The 13,218-nt window shown below is 40.0% G+C and overlaps 1 long non-coding RNA gene across 1 annotated transcript; it reads right to left on the bottom strand.

Annotated features, from left to right (window-relative positions):
• Positions 1–2,344: 2,344 nt before the first annotated feature.
• Positions 2,345–10,720, bottom strand: LOC147531667 (uncharacterized). The gene is made up of 4 exons (XR_015227538.1): positions 10,585–10,720; positions 10,430–10,497; positions 9,503–9,576; positions 2,345–2,619 (listed from the first exon to the last, which is right to left on the bottom strand). It is a non-coding gene; the product is annotated as an uncharacterized LOC147531667 (long non-coding RNA).
• Between the last annotated feature and the right edge of the window lie 2,498 nt (positions 10,721–13,218).

Genomic DNA, 13,218 nt, shown 5'->3' with positions numbered 1-13,218 from the left:
AATGCGGTCAATTTGTCGAATATGATTATGATAACTTCATCTAGAAGATCATCTAGTCCAGTTGGATTAGGGGTCGTAACGCTTAGCTACAAGCCAATTATGATCGCTGATCACATCTGTTATTCGCGGCTAAAATCAACTGCATTCTACAACAGATTACACCAAAGAGTGGTGGCTCATTGGAGAGAGTTGTCTGGAGGGAACAAGACAAAAGAGTGGATTAGATCTAGTCTAATTGGCCAAAAAGGTTTGGATAGGATCAAAACAAAGATAGGAAGAATTGGGCCCGAAAAGGGAGGCAAGATCAAAAGAAAAGGGTCAGATATGTCGTGGCCGACCATAGCTATGGGCGACCAGGCCCAGCCTACTAAAGGGCAGCCCGGCCCGACCACATAAGTGGAGTCCCAAACGGGACAGAAACCCCATCAGGGAATCCTACTCAGAATAGGGTTCTGAGTCTTATTTTTTTCTGGGGTCTTTATAGAATCCTAGTAGAAATAGGATTCCAACTTTAAGGTTTTTTACATAAGGACCATTATAGAGCAGAAAAGGTGTGAAAATTTCTCTGGAGAAAATCTATCTCTACAACATCAAGTGGAGAAAGAGATTTTAGAGAAAAACTCTCAACCTATCTATCTAGTAAAAAAAGAAGAGTTCTTCATCACGACCTTTTAATAAGGTCAGAGCTGACTCTAAAGGTGGGGAAATCAAGTCACCTGCTCGGGTGTCTTAAGTAGAGGAGTAGCAATTTGAAGCTCTCATCTTCGAGATAAAGGCGTCTGATTTTGTTCGAGGGAAAGCGATTCAGGTAAATCTCTATCCCGTTCTAGTTCATATTTAGTTCTTGCATGTGATCCTGGTAGCTAGTGTTGACGTACTAGACGTCTGAGATTCAGCATTATTCATAAGGTCAGTATGAAACCCGACAGTGGCGTCAGAGCCTCTTGCACGTGTTAATTTAAGCTAGACGGACTCACTTCAGACTTGTTTAGATCGATGAGTCTGAATATGATTTTGGGCATAAATTTATTTGTTTTGAATGAGATTCAAGTTTGATAAAAAAACAAAAGATGGTGTTCTAGCTCGCCAGGACGCGTTTGGGCCGACCCCGCGCGTCTCGGGCAGAAGACCGAGTCTGTCTCAATTGCGTCCCAACCTTTATGGGCCAGAGCAAGTCTGGGCAAGGCCAAGATGCACTTTCCATGGGCCAGAACATGTCGGCCCATGGCTGAGACTTGTTTGGCCCCTGCCAAGGCATACCTCGACCTTGGCCGAGACAAACCCATGGACCTTGACTCGAGAGAGTCTCAGGCCTTAACCAAGGCTTGTTCGGGGCCATTCCGAGATCGTCCCGGACCGCAGGCTGAGGTTTTTCCGGCCTCGATCCGAGTGGGAGTTTTTTTTCTTATTTTCACGATTTTTCTCCTGGTTCCACACAGATTTTTTCGAAAAGGACCCAGGTCGTCTGAATGCCCAAACAGAGTTTTTCCTAAAATTGATTTTGGAAACATTATGGATAAAACCGAAACGCGTCATTAGTCAACATTTTACGAAAATATACTTAGGGTCCGTTTGGCATAGAGACGCCAATATTTTCTCCCGAAAAGCTATCTAGAATGTAGCGAACCTAGTTTCGACCCTTAGAAACGAATCTAGACTAGCATGCATACTTTATTACATTATGAATGTCTTAAAACTGTGTATGTATTAATGTGAATGCAGAAACTAGTATGACCATATAACTTTTTTCTATTCTTGTTTTTAAGCACAAATTGTGTGCCCGATGTAATTAATTTTAATTTCAATTTTTTATACGATCTGCGCATCACCGAGTCTTGTAATTAGAGTTTAGGGTCTATAGAGTCCATTGAAGAATCGAAGGATGAGATCCTAATTCGAGTTGGAGAAGTCAATGGAGGTTCGAGGTTGGAGATCCAGGTGAACTAAAGGCGAAAAAAGAAGAAACCAAAGAAGATTAGATCTTTTAGGTTAGGGACATACTAGGATCATATGTGCTTGATTTATTTTCTCTCGCGCATTTACTTATTTATTTATGTGGTGGATGGTTATTTTTGAGTTCACAATAATGCATGTATGACAAAAACGTAAAAGTCCCTAAAGAATTTTGAATAAAGCCTACCCAGACTAAGACACTCGTTGTGTCCTTGTTCATTGATGGTGTGACGCCCCGTGTTCCAAAATAGACACGACCACGCCCCGGCAATTCACAGACGAGACAAAAATCCTGCAGAGTCTCCTTTGTAAATCGAACCGGTCGCACCTGTAAACCTGTCATGCAAACCATACATTCGCATACACAAAGAAATAAACTAAAGTGGAAGCTAAACAAACTCAACTCAGTTTCGGGTCGAAACCCGAACCACATAATAAAATATAAAAGCCTCTTACCCATCGATACAACATATAAACAACTCTAAGTGTTATATATATACATATTCGAGTTCAATTCTGCCATAAGTACATAACTTTAAAATAATGGAAAGCCAATAAATGAAAACCAAAGAAAACGACGCAAGACCTCTAGCCTCGTCAGACAAGATCACCGGATGGAATACAACTCCTCCTCGAGGCTACGACAAAGCACCTGCACACTAACAACTGGTAGGGGGTCAGAATACTCACCGACACGAGTTATTCTGGTAGAAGACCAATCCAAAACCCATCACGTTTTCAAAAGTTCATTTAATAAGTTGTAAACATCATGACAAATCGAGTTATCAAACCAGTTACCATATATACTATATACAAAACTATTTTCCTTAATCTAGCAAGCAATAGCAGTGATTAGCTGCCCACCCATGGTGCGCTCCCAATAAGAGGAGAGTTCCTCAGGAGAGTCTAGAGTGCGTTAGATAGTACCAGCCTATTTAGGCACTAGCTAATGCACTACGTCTCCTCGTGAAAGAGACTTACCCCTAGCCGGTAAGCCCCTCTTCCACTAAGGGACTCCGCAATTATTGAAAAGTTTACCTCATGATACATATATACCTTAAGTATCTAAATACGTTTTTGATCACCGAGTTCGAATAAGAGAGCCGTCCCCCAATTACCATGGAAGGACCTGAACCTCATTCTCTTCGGTACCCTGTCATGCATCTAATGCGATCTTTAAAAATCAGTTTCATTCGTATATCAAAACCAATATTCATATTCAATTCATTATCTTATAAAACACGGAAGTGGAACAACCAAGAGTTATATCGCCACAAAGCAGAGGGATTCCCTATCAATGTCACCTCCCAGGCGAGCGGTAAGGAGTACGTCCCTGAGCCTCGAACTGAGGCACGAGCACCAATGGCCAGCAAGTGAATCACTCTACTCCCACAGGTCTCATGACTAGTGTCGTCCACCTCACCGGTCTCACACGGGTCACACCCATGTCCACCTGTCACCTACCACTCAATGGCTACGTGCCCGTAGGTTGACATAATCCGCAGTCGGGTACATACAAGAAAATCCCAAGTAGTTTACAATCATCGTAAAATCAGTTCGAAAATATTTCTCATATCGCATCAAAACATTTCAAGCATATTTCAGTTCCTCACATAAATCGAGTTTCATGCTACTGATGTGACATGAAAATATCACATTTGGAGAGCTTAACTAAGCCTAGTTAGTTCGTTTTGAGTGTTATAAATAATATTTTATGTGTTTTCCATGTTAGGTACCCATTTTGGAGTTTAGCATGTTATTTAGAATAAAACATCATTTCATGTGCCCAAAAGAAGAAAAAAGAATTTCAAGCAAATCAAATGACAAGTGGAGTCAAGGACGAGTCCGACGGTGAAAACGGAAGTCAATTCCGAGTTAGGACGGACAAGTTATCGAAGAAAGAAGCCAAAGGGCATTTTGGTCCTTTTCAGAAAATTAGAGATTAGAGACATAATATGGAGGCACCTCTTGGTTTCTAAATGACAACCAAAGCCCAAGCCCATGACAAAGAAGAAATAAGAAAGAAGAGAAGATAAGAGAAATAAAGATGATCTTGAAGGCACCCTCTTTAATTAAGCCCAAGGGCATTTTGGTAAAGTAACTTTTTGGATAGAGAAACAAAAGAGGCCAGCCATTCTATCATCTTCTAAATCAAGTTTCTAGGGTTTTGGAGGGTGTTCTTGGTGGGAGTTAGAGAGAGAGGCAAGAAGAGGAAGGGAAGAAGAGAAGGAAGGAAGAAAGGAGAAGAAGAAAGGAGTGAGAGAGGAGCTTGGCCGACCAAGCTATAGCTTGGCCGAGCTGCTGTTCGGCCAGAGCTACTGTTGGCCGGACAGCAGCTTTCCGGCTAGCAGCTTGGCCGGAAACAAGCAAGCTTGGTCCGGCCAAAGCAACCCCCTTCAACCCCTTTCTTCTACCCTTCTATTCCTTTGTTTTCTTCAACTTTTCTTCATCTTTTCTTCATCTTTCCACCACCTTTTCTTCTTGAATCTTCTTGTTTTCTTTTAGATCTAGGTTTCTAGAGTGAGAAAGGATTGAATCTAATAGTTTTGGGTTGATTTCACTTGGTTTTGATTCTAATTCTTAGAGAGAGAAAGCTTCATAGCTTTCATGGAGTTACACTATTTTGGGGAAGAAGATGAAGTGGATATGGGGCAAACAAGATTTCAGCTAGGGGAGCTAATATTTCACTGCTAAGAGGACCCATATTTCTGCTATAGGGAGATCGGCTGCAACTACATGGTTTATCTTTCCATCGACCATAGCTTTTGCGATCAAATCGAAAGGGGGATTCTCAAACTCTAGCTATTTAATTCTCTTCTTTCATTTGCTTTAATGTGAAATAACTCCATGGTTAGCTAATTATTTGTTGTCGAGGCTAAAAGATGATGTATTTCGATTAAGCGATGATGTATGTATGTTTGAATGTTTGATAATAAATCGATGCTCTTTTTATTTCGATTATTGTTTCCATCGTATTTTCATGTGTTTTGTCATGCACCTCACATAGTTAATAGATGAAGCGAAGTATTCGATATCGATAGTAGTCTAAGTCAAAATTTCATGTGTCTTGTCATGCACTTCACATAGTTAGGCGACTAGACAACACCTTCGATGACTCGGGTTTAACCGATTAGGACGTTTGTTTGACTAAGTATGATCAATGGATATACGTAGTGCTTATAGACATCTATCTTAGGAGTCGAGCTTAGGTTTTGTATCAACACATTCGATCGGACCGTACATAGTCGTAAGATCGCCTTTACGGATTCTTAGACCCTCAACCCTCTCTCACCCAACTCTCTTAGTCAATCTTATTCTCAACTCGCTCTCTCGCCCGTTTACTTATATTATTTAGTAGCTTAACTTGTTATCTTTCTTCGTTTCTTATTCGATCAAACCCCCATTTATGCTTGTTCTTTTTCGTTTTTGTCTAAGTTAGCTTTTAATATCTAGACCGAGGGATAAGACCCTTCGATATCCAAACTACCTCCCTATCCTTGGATCGATCCCGGCTTTGCCGGATTACTACTTGATACCTCCACTTAGGTGGGCAACCTTTTCGGGTGCATCAAGTTTTTGGCGCCGCTGCCGGGGATCGGTTTAGTAGTTTGGATACCGTTTGTTGTTTTGTTCATTAGTTTTGTGATATTTGCTTACTTAGACGTTTTTGTTTTCTTTATTTTGTGATTTCTTATCTTTTTATTTTTTTTGATACCGTTTTCGAGAAAAGAGCCAAAAGTGACATAAAGGCGAAGGAAAAGGAAGGAATCGAGAAGCCAAGGAAAAGGCGAACGAAAGGACAGGAGCACTCGATAGTATCACATTCTATCTCTTCCTTTTCACTTGTGTGTGATTGTTAGCCTATAAGTGTTTGTTCCCATTTTGCGATTGTGTGTTAGTATCCTTGAACATTGTGAGATCATGGCAAGTTGGTCATTTGATGAGAATGACCTTATACGAACCCTTTCCAACACTAGTCGACCATCTACAAGTCATCAGGACTACTCAAATTTACATAGGAATGGTCCGACTAGTGATAGGAATAGGCGAGTTGAGCCTGACCGACCTAGGATGACCATGGGTGAATATCGACGGATGTATGGAGTCGGTCAGACTCGTCATGAATATGGTTTTAGAGATTATGAGCATGAGGGTAACCAACCCCGTAAGAGTCTCCGAGACTATCAACAAGAATTTGAGATGACCACACCTTCATGTAGGAATTTGTCATTTGATGAAAACCGTAGTTCTATTAGCGTTGATCGACCACGTCGAAGTCTTCGTGACTATCGACAAGCATATATGAACGGTTCACATAGTGATGGCATTTCCCGACTCGAAGATTCTAATCAAAGATTCGAGTCTATGTATTCACATGAAGGTAGTGAAGAAAGGATCATGGAGACCATTAGCCCGGTTTGTGCTATTTGTGCGAGCTTAGACCATTTGACCGAGTGTTGTCCCATGATCCGTGTTCCGCGAGAGTCTTCGTCTAGTTATACTCATGTGCCTTATTACGAGGAGATGTCTGAAGACACTCTCCAAGCAATTTTAGAGTACCAAACAAGATTTAATCGAGATATAACGGAGATCACGGAACGGATTCTCAAAATTGTTGATAGACTTGAGTCAGAGCCTATCGTCGACGAGGAAGGGGTTTGCGCACCCCAAACTCAAGAAGAGACTATGAATGATGGTGAGGGTAATACACCTAACTCTAGTCTTAAGTTAAATGTCGATGAAGCTCCTGATAGACCATTTGAGATTGAACAGACCGATGACCCTTGTTGCTTACTCCCTCGACCATTGTCATCTCACCATGATCAGATTACATTAGATTTTAATGTTCAGGATGATAGCTCTAAGAGCAAGTTTGGGGATCACACGTTATTGAACTTTCCAATTTTTAGCACTTGTGATTACTTGGATGAGTTATGTAGAAGTGAAGGTGTTGCAACCAACTTTGAGGCTCCCGATGCCTTTATGGATGTCGATAACATAGTAGTTGAAGATATAGCGGATAGCTTGTTGGATTACTTACCTAAGGAAATTATGGACCTTGACTTGGTCCCCGAGCATATTGCCTTACCCTTAGAGTCTAGTTCGACCTTCCACATGATCTCAGACTCGGTTGTTGACCCCTTTTGGGACACTTCGGCCGTATCCCTAGCATGTCTAGGGACTTAGTGGATGTTTTATCCACTAAGCTTGAGTTTGACTTCTTGCCTTCTACTGACTTCCTGACCCTTCATTTGTATGTTGATCCTTTTGACGACTGTTTAGTCGTCGCCCCTAGCATTTATGCGCACTTAGTGGACCGTGCATCCACGAAGTTTGGGGATGGCTTCTTTTCGCTTTTAGTCTCACTTGCACTTCTTGCGTTTAATATTCTTGTGAGACTTTTAGTTTTTGTATATAGCTTTCTTTGGGTTGACCCCCAAATCTTCCGGCTTTTACTATATGATCGTTAGCCGATTAAGATGGGTCTGGATGTTTGTGGGTAGCATCTCTGGAAACCCTCCGCGAGACATAACTCGTGCTCTTGTGTGAAAACAAGAGAATCAAAGGCTAATTGCATAGCTAAATGCAATCGAGTGATCCCGCGTGAGTGGTCATTTTATATGGTCGTGCTTTTTATGTGCTTCATTCTCATTATATTTTTGGATATTATTTTAGGAGCATTTCTTATATGTTTTACTTCTAAGGCGTGGTTTGTTCCAAGTTTGGGGATGGCGTGAGCTTGGCATCAACTTGGACACGAGTCTTGGTAGTATCATCTTTTATCTCCTTCGGTTATGGTAATATCTCTCCACTCTTCTCTTTAAATTGGTGTGCCTCTTTATCTTTTGGTGAGTGTATGCTTGGAACATTGAGGACAATGTTAGTTTTAAGTTTGGGGATGCGGGATATGACCATAACCAATGCATGACCATGGGTTTCAAAGACAAAAGGGTTCAAATTAGCCAAAATTTAAAAAATTTTGAACCTTTTGAGTAGATTTGCATGTGATTGTAGTGATAGTTTTAAGAATGTTGATGCATATGTGTCGAGTTAATGAGTTTTGTGATTGCTAATGGTCTTTGCATGAAAGTCGAGTCTTTGAGTGTTTGTGTTATACTACGGGAGTAACATCTTAGTGAAGAAGAAACATCTCTAAGAGACCTAGAGTAGTCATTAGTGGAGACTTAACCCATGTGAGAGCTCCAAGCCTAAATTGTCCTTCGAGTGTACTCTTCCGCGCTAACTCCGAGTAGAATGAAGAGCTACTCAACCTCGTAACTATTAAAAGAGCTCATTTGATCTCGTGTGCTCAACTTCCTTAGCCACTAAGAGTTACATTAAGATAGCGAATTAACCTTGCCCTTGTAGTCCATGAAACCCAATAAGAGTGTCAACTATAGGAAGGCGGATCCATCATCTTATATCCCGAGAATGAAGACATGAGAAGAAAAGAATGAAGAATGTCAAAGCAAGTAGGAAATAGAAAAAGTTGATTGCAAGAATAGAGTTGTGTGTGTTGTATTTTGTTTTGGTTGATTGTATTTGTGTTATGAAAAGAAAAATATGAAAAAAAAAATGAAAAAAAAGTGAAAAAGTGAAAAAAAAAAAAGACAAAAGAAAAAAAAATGAATGATGAATAAAGTTGTTATGTTATGTTTGAGCATGTTAGCTCTTTTGTGTGAGTGATGTGATTCTATATATGTTTGTTTGTGTGTATGTTCATGAATAAGTATTCGAGCAAGAAACAAATGTGGAAGTGCTTGAGAGGTTCTATCATGAAGAAGTCAACATTCTCGGGAATCCACCATCGTCATCCATCTCTAGTATCCGCTAACCTTTAGAAAGCATTCTTAGAGGATATAGTGGGTGAGAAGGGCGAGTGAGCTTCCCCACTCTATTTAGTGGCTAATTCCTTTTCGAAGATCATTTGTTCCAAAATGTTGTCCTCACCCCTTTTTATGTGTCGAGTCCATGTTAGTGATCACACTCACACATACGAGCGAACCATTCTTGAGTGATTTCATATTTGGAGTGTATGCCCGTGAGGCCGAAGTCGAGGCGAAATGTACTAAACTAGGAATCAAGGCGTTGTGACTTCGGAACATAGATGTTGCTCATTATGGTGTGACACTTGCATTTTAGGGTAAGATCATTAGTGAAGGGGCCTTTAGCTTTTACAAGAACTTATTTACTTGATTCATTATGTGTTGACATGCTTAAATCCTTTACTATACGATCCATGCTTATCTATGATTTTGATGTTGGACCCTTATGTCTCATGAGACTCGATGTTTGTGGGTATCATCTATGGAAACCCTCACGAGACGACACTCGTCCTCTAGGGGTAACCTAGAGGTTTAAAGGCTTGTTGCATACGCTAAATGCAACCGGGATGCCTCCGAAAGTGAGTTAGGATTTTATTTTGTTTTATTTGCTCGAGGACTAGCAGCTACCTAAACTCTAGTTATAAGGGCGCATATATAACTATAGAATCTAGCATATTCATTATCTATAAAACCATGCTGGATAAAGGATTCAGAACCCCTACCTAGCGGTACAAGAACTAGTCTTCCTCCGCTGCAACCGTAGCCAAATCGTTCACGAAATGCTCCGGCTCCCCCTCTATCAAACCATAAACAAAACAAATATACATTAGGTTCTTCGGTAAGAACCTTGGTATAATTTAAAGAGTATAAAAAAGTAAAACAATAAAACTTAACAAAAACACAAAAGAAACCAGTAATTTGGAAGACTTCATGTTAATCCGAAATTCGACCGATCTTCTAACTTTACAACCATGTCCCATTAAGGTCGATCCCACACTCTATGAAACTAACTTATATCCTTAACATTTATTTATTAGATGTCCTCGCCAGAAACCCAATTGAGTCATCTCCGAAACTTGCCAAATACGAACAACAACCAAAACAAAATTTTCCTAACAGCACACTGTTCAGTAAAACAGTCATAACTCTCTCGTCCGAGATCGAAATCACTTGTACCATACCTTTCTGGAATCGTCACAAGACGAGCTACAATATTCAAGAAGAGTCAAACAACATTCTATATCTCAATGACCAGCTAAAACAGTAAAACATTAAGCAGATTTCATGTTTGCTGAATAGCGCAATGTTTGGTAAAACAGCCATAACTCCTTCGTCCATTATCGAAAAGACTTGTACCATACCATCTGGAAAGCTAAGATCCTAAGCTACGACTTCCGTGTTTCGAGAAAGTGCGTACGAGTACTATAACAGGCCCATATTGTCGATAACAGTGGACTAAATTTCAGTCCCTCGGTTCGCCATTCGATTGATAATTTAACCTAATCAACTTCTCTAACATTCTTAAATTCCACAATCCATTTAACTTCTAGCAATCCCAACCTTAGAATTACTTTAATTATGAAAATATCTCAAATTTCATAGCCATAAACCCTAGAGTGGAATTTATCTCAAAGAATTGTCAATCTCACCTTGAATTCTTTGATGCTAGAAAGATTACCCTTATTTTGTTTAGTTCTCCTCCTTAATTGATTAGTCCCTACATATGCAAGTATGAACAACTCCATTAAAACTAATTCAAACTCAAATCACCATGGATATCTAGAGAGAGAACCAAAATTCTTACAAATTTCTCGGCAAAACCTAGCTCGATCACTTCGTGAAGTTGGAATTTGACAAAACAAGTAAATCCCCTTTACAATCTTCCCAACTCCTCTATCGATCGAATTTCTTTTCTTCCTCCAAACCCTAACCTTGCTGACAAGTCGAGCAGAGAGAGAAACAAATTTTGATCTTTCTTTCTTTTAAGAAGTTTCACGAAATTAGAGTTTAGTCCCTGAATTTTGCTGGATAGCAAAATAACCCCTAAATTGTCCTCTTTGCTGATTTGACTCCTCTTTTCACTTGACCCAATTGTCAAATAGTCCTTCTAGAAACCTTTAAAACACGGGATGTTACAGATGGTGGGTCTGCCTGTGCAGGTTGCCATCGTTTACCTCGGGACAATACGGGTAGACCAATGGCAGAGGTCTACACGTCTAAATGGTTATTCTCAACGAGTCAGCAAAACAGTTTTGGACATCGAAACAAAGAATTAATCCAACACATTAACATGTGATTCATCAACCAAGAGTCATAAGAGCATGACCAGTAAAAAGTTTACTCACCTAGGACAACAGGATTGAGGGCAGGGCCCTAGTCCGCTTAACCTCGAAAAAATGGGGTCTTGGAATCGCAGTATTCAACCTGGGACGATTTTCATTCGGTAATGTGGCGAAAACTATTTTTACAATGATAACAAGTTTTAGAATATCGTTTTTCTTTTATTGTATTGTATATATTGCGATTAGAAAATTGTTTTCCAATCTTTTTTCGATCCTTGTGAAGGAACTGAACGAAAGTAGTTTCCTTGTTTGGAAAAGGAATCTGAGAAACGTTCTAAGATATGAAAAAATGAAAACATCCAAGAGAAAGCGGGATATGACTATCTGTAAAATCTTTTATGAGCATCCATAAAATTTTATCTCTCAAAGAGATTAATGAAATGGATGCGTAATTAGACATTCGACGACTAAAGTAAGAATTCTTGTAGAAGTCGTGAATGGAGAGGTCCGATACCTCTAAGACAAATTTTGAAAGTCGTCTTGAGAAGGGAAAAACCGAAAGGTTCTCATAGTTTCGTCATGATTTGTCTGTTCGAAAGATGGAGCAACTCGAATTGTCACATCATCAATGAATGGCAACAGATATTATCCCTCATCAGTTCAATACAAATTCAACAAAGGTGGATAAGACCTTGGATAAGTCACTCAGTTTGAACAACTGAGAAGAACACTGCGGACGCTGAATCTAAGAAGGACTGTCAGTATCAAGTCAATTACATGGGTGTATGGTACATTGGATAACTCCCCATGAGAGTTCTTCAAATGATCAAACGTCATGAATCCTCATTGACAAGATTAGAGAGATTCCTTATAAGATGAGTGCTCCGCTCATCTTATGTAAGGAATATGCCAAACTTTGGTACCGTCAAATATCGCGTTGTAAAAGGATGTTATAAAGGCGGATACTGGGTAAGGAATGATAGACATAAAGTTGAGTGGGAGTACAAGACTGGATTATGTCTTCCTCACTAAGTTAGGATTAGTATCTCCGAGCCACTTGAAGAATAGAAACTGAAAATGCAGGGCCCCGCTCAAATGGATTAATAGTTAATCATTTGGGTAGCATTTGTACTTTAGATCAAGAAAGTCCGAATGGCATGACATATCAGATGAGATACGAAGTGACATGAGAATCGAGCATTGCACTTGTTGTAAGTACAAAGAGACTGAAGGAGATCCTTCTGGTCAATTCCGAAGGAGTACCCTTCGACCAAGATGACAATGCGCTCAATTTGTCAGATAGGATAATGATGACTTTATCGAGAAAATCATCTAGTCCGGTCGATTTAGGGATTATAATGCTTAGCTAGAAGCCAACTACGATCGTCAGATCACTTTAGTGATTTGCGACTAACTTCGACCTGATCTTACGACGGGTTACACAAAAGAGTGACGGTTTGATTGAAGAGAGAGCGAACATGGTAAAAGGGCGGATTAGATCCAACTTGATAGGCTCAAAAGGTTCAGATGAGATCCAGATAAAAATAGAAGTGACTGAGCCTGAAAGGGGGGGGGGGGCATACCAAAGTGAAAGGGTCGGCATGTAATGTCGAATAGAGTAATGGGTCGGCCAGGCCAATAGGGGCGAAACTAAAAACTGCGGAGACCAAAAAACCGGTGAAAACCGAACCAGACCGGACAAAAAAAAAACTGGATCAAAACCCGCGGTCTAAAATGGTCGGTCTTTTTTTGGTTGAATAGGTCTTTAGGGCCGGTTAGGTCCTTTTTCTGACAAGTCCCTGGAGCCCGAATCGAACCGAAATAAGTCTCATATATAATTATATGTTAATGATGCAGGGGAAACTCTTATGAGCCTGAAATAAAAGAACTAAAATACATTATAGAACTTGAAGTTTCCTTGTTAGTCGGGGTATTATTACTAAATCTTCACGTTGGGAGTTGGAATTCCTATTTCAATAAAATGAAGTTTCCTAAATTTGAAGAATGCAAATAGGGAAATATCACTACCACCAACCTATATGGAATACACTTTTAAGAAGGAACGAATCGGGTTGTACAAGATTCAAAATGGACGTTAGAGCAATTCTTAGAGCAAGACTGAGTAATGATTCCCTTTGTTTTTAAGTCTTTCCAAT

Source organism: Eschscholzia californica, unplaced genomic scaffold (genome assembly GCF_041429995.1).
Source record: "Eschscholzia californica isolate CP2 unplaced genomic scaffold, dmEscCali1.0.p SCAF_6, whole genome shotgun sequence".
NCBI lineage: Eukaryota > Viridiplantae > Streptophyta > Magnoliopsida > Ranunculales > Papaveraceae > Eschscholzia > Eschscholzia californica.
The sequence above is the reverse complement of the archived record's forward strand: the minus strand, read 5'-3'. Positions and strand labels throughout refer to the sequence as shown.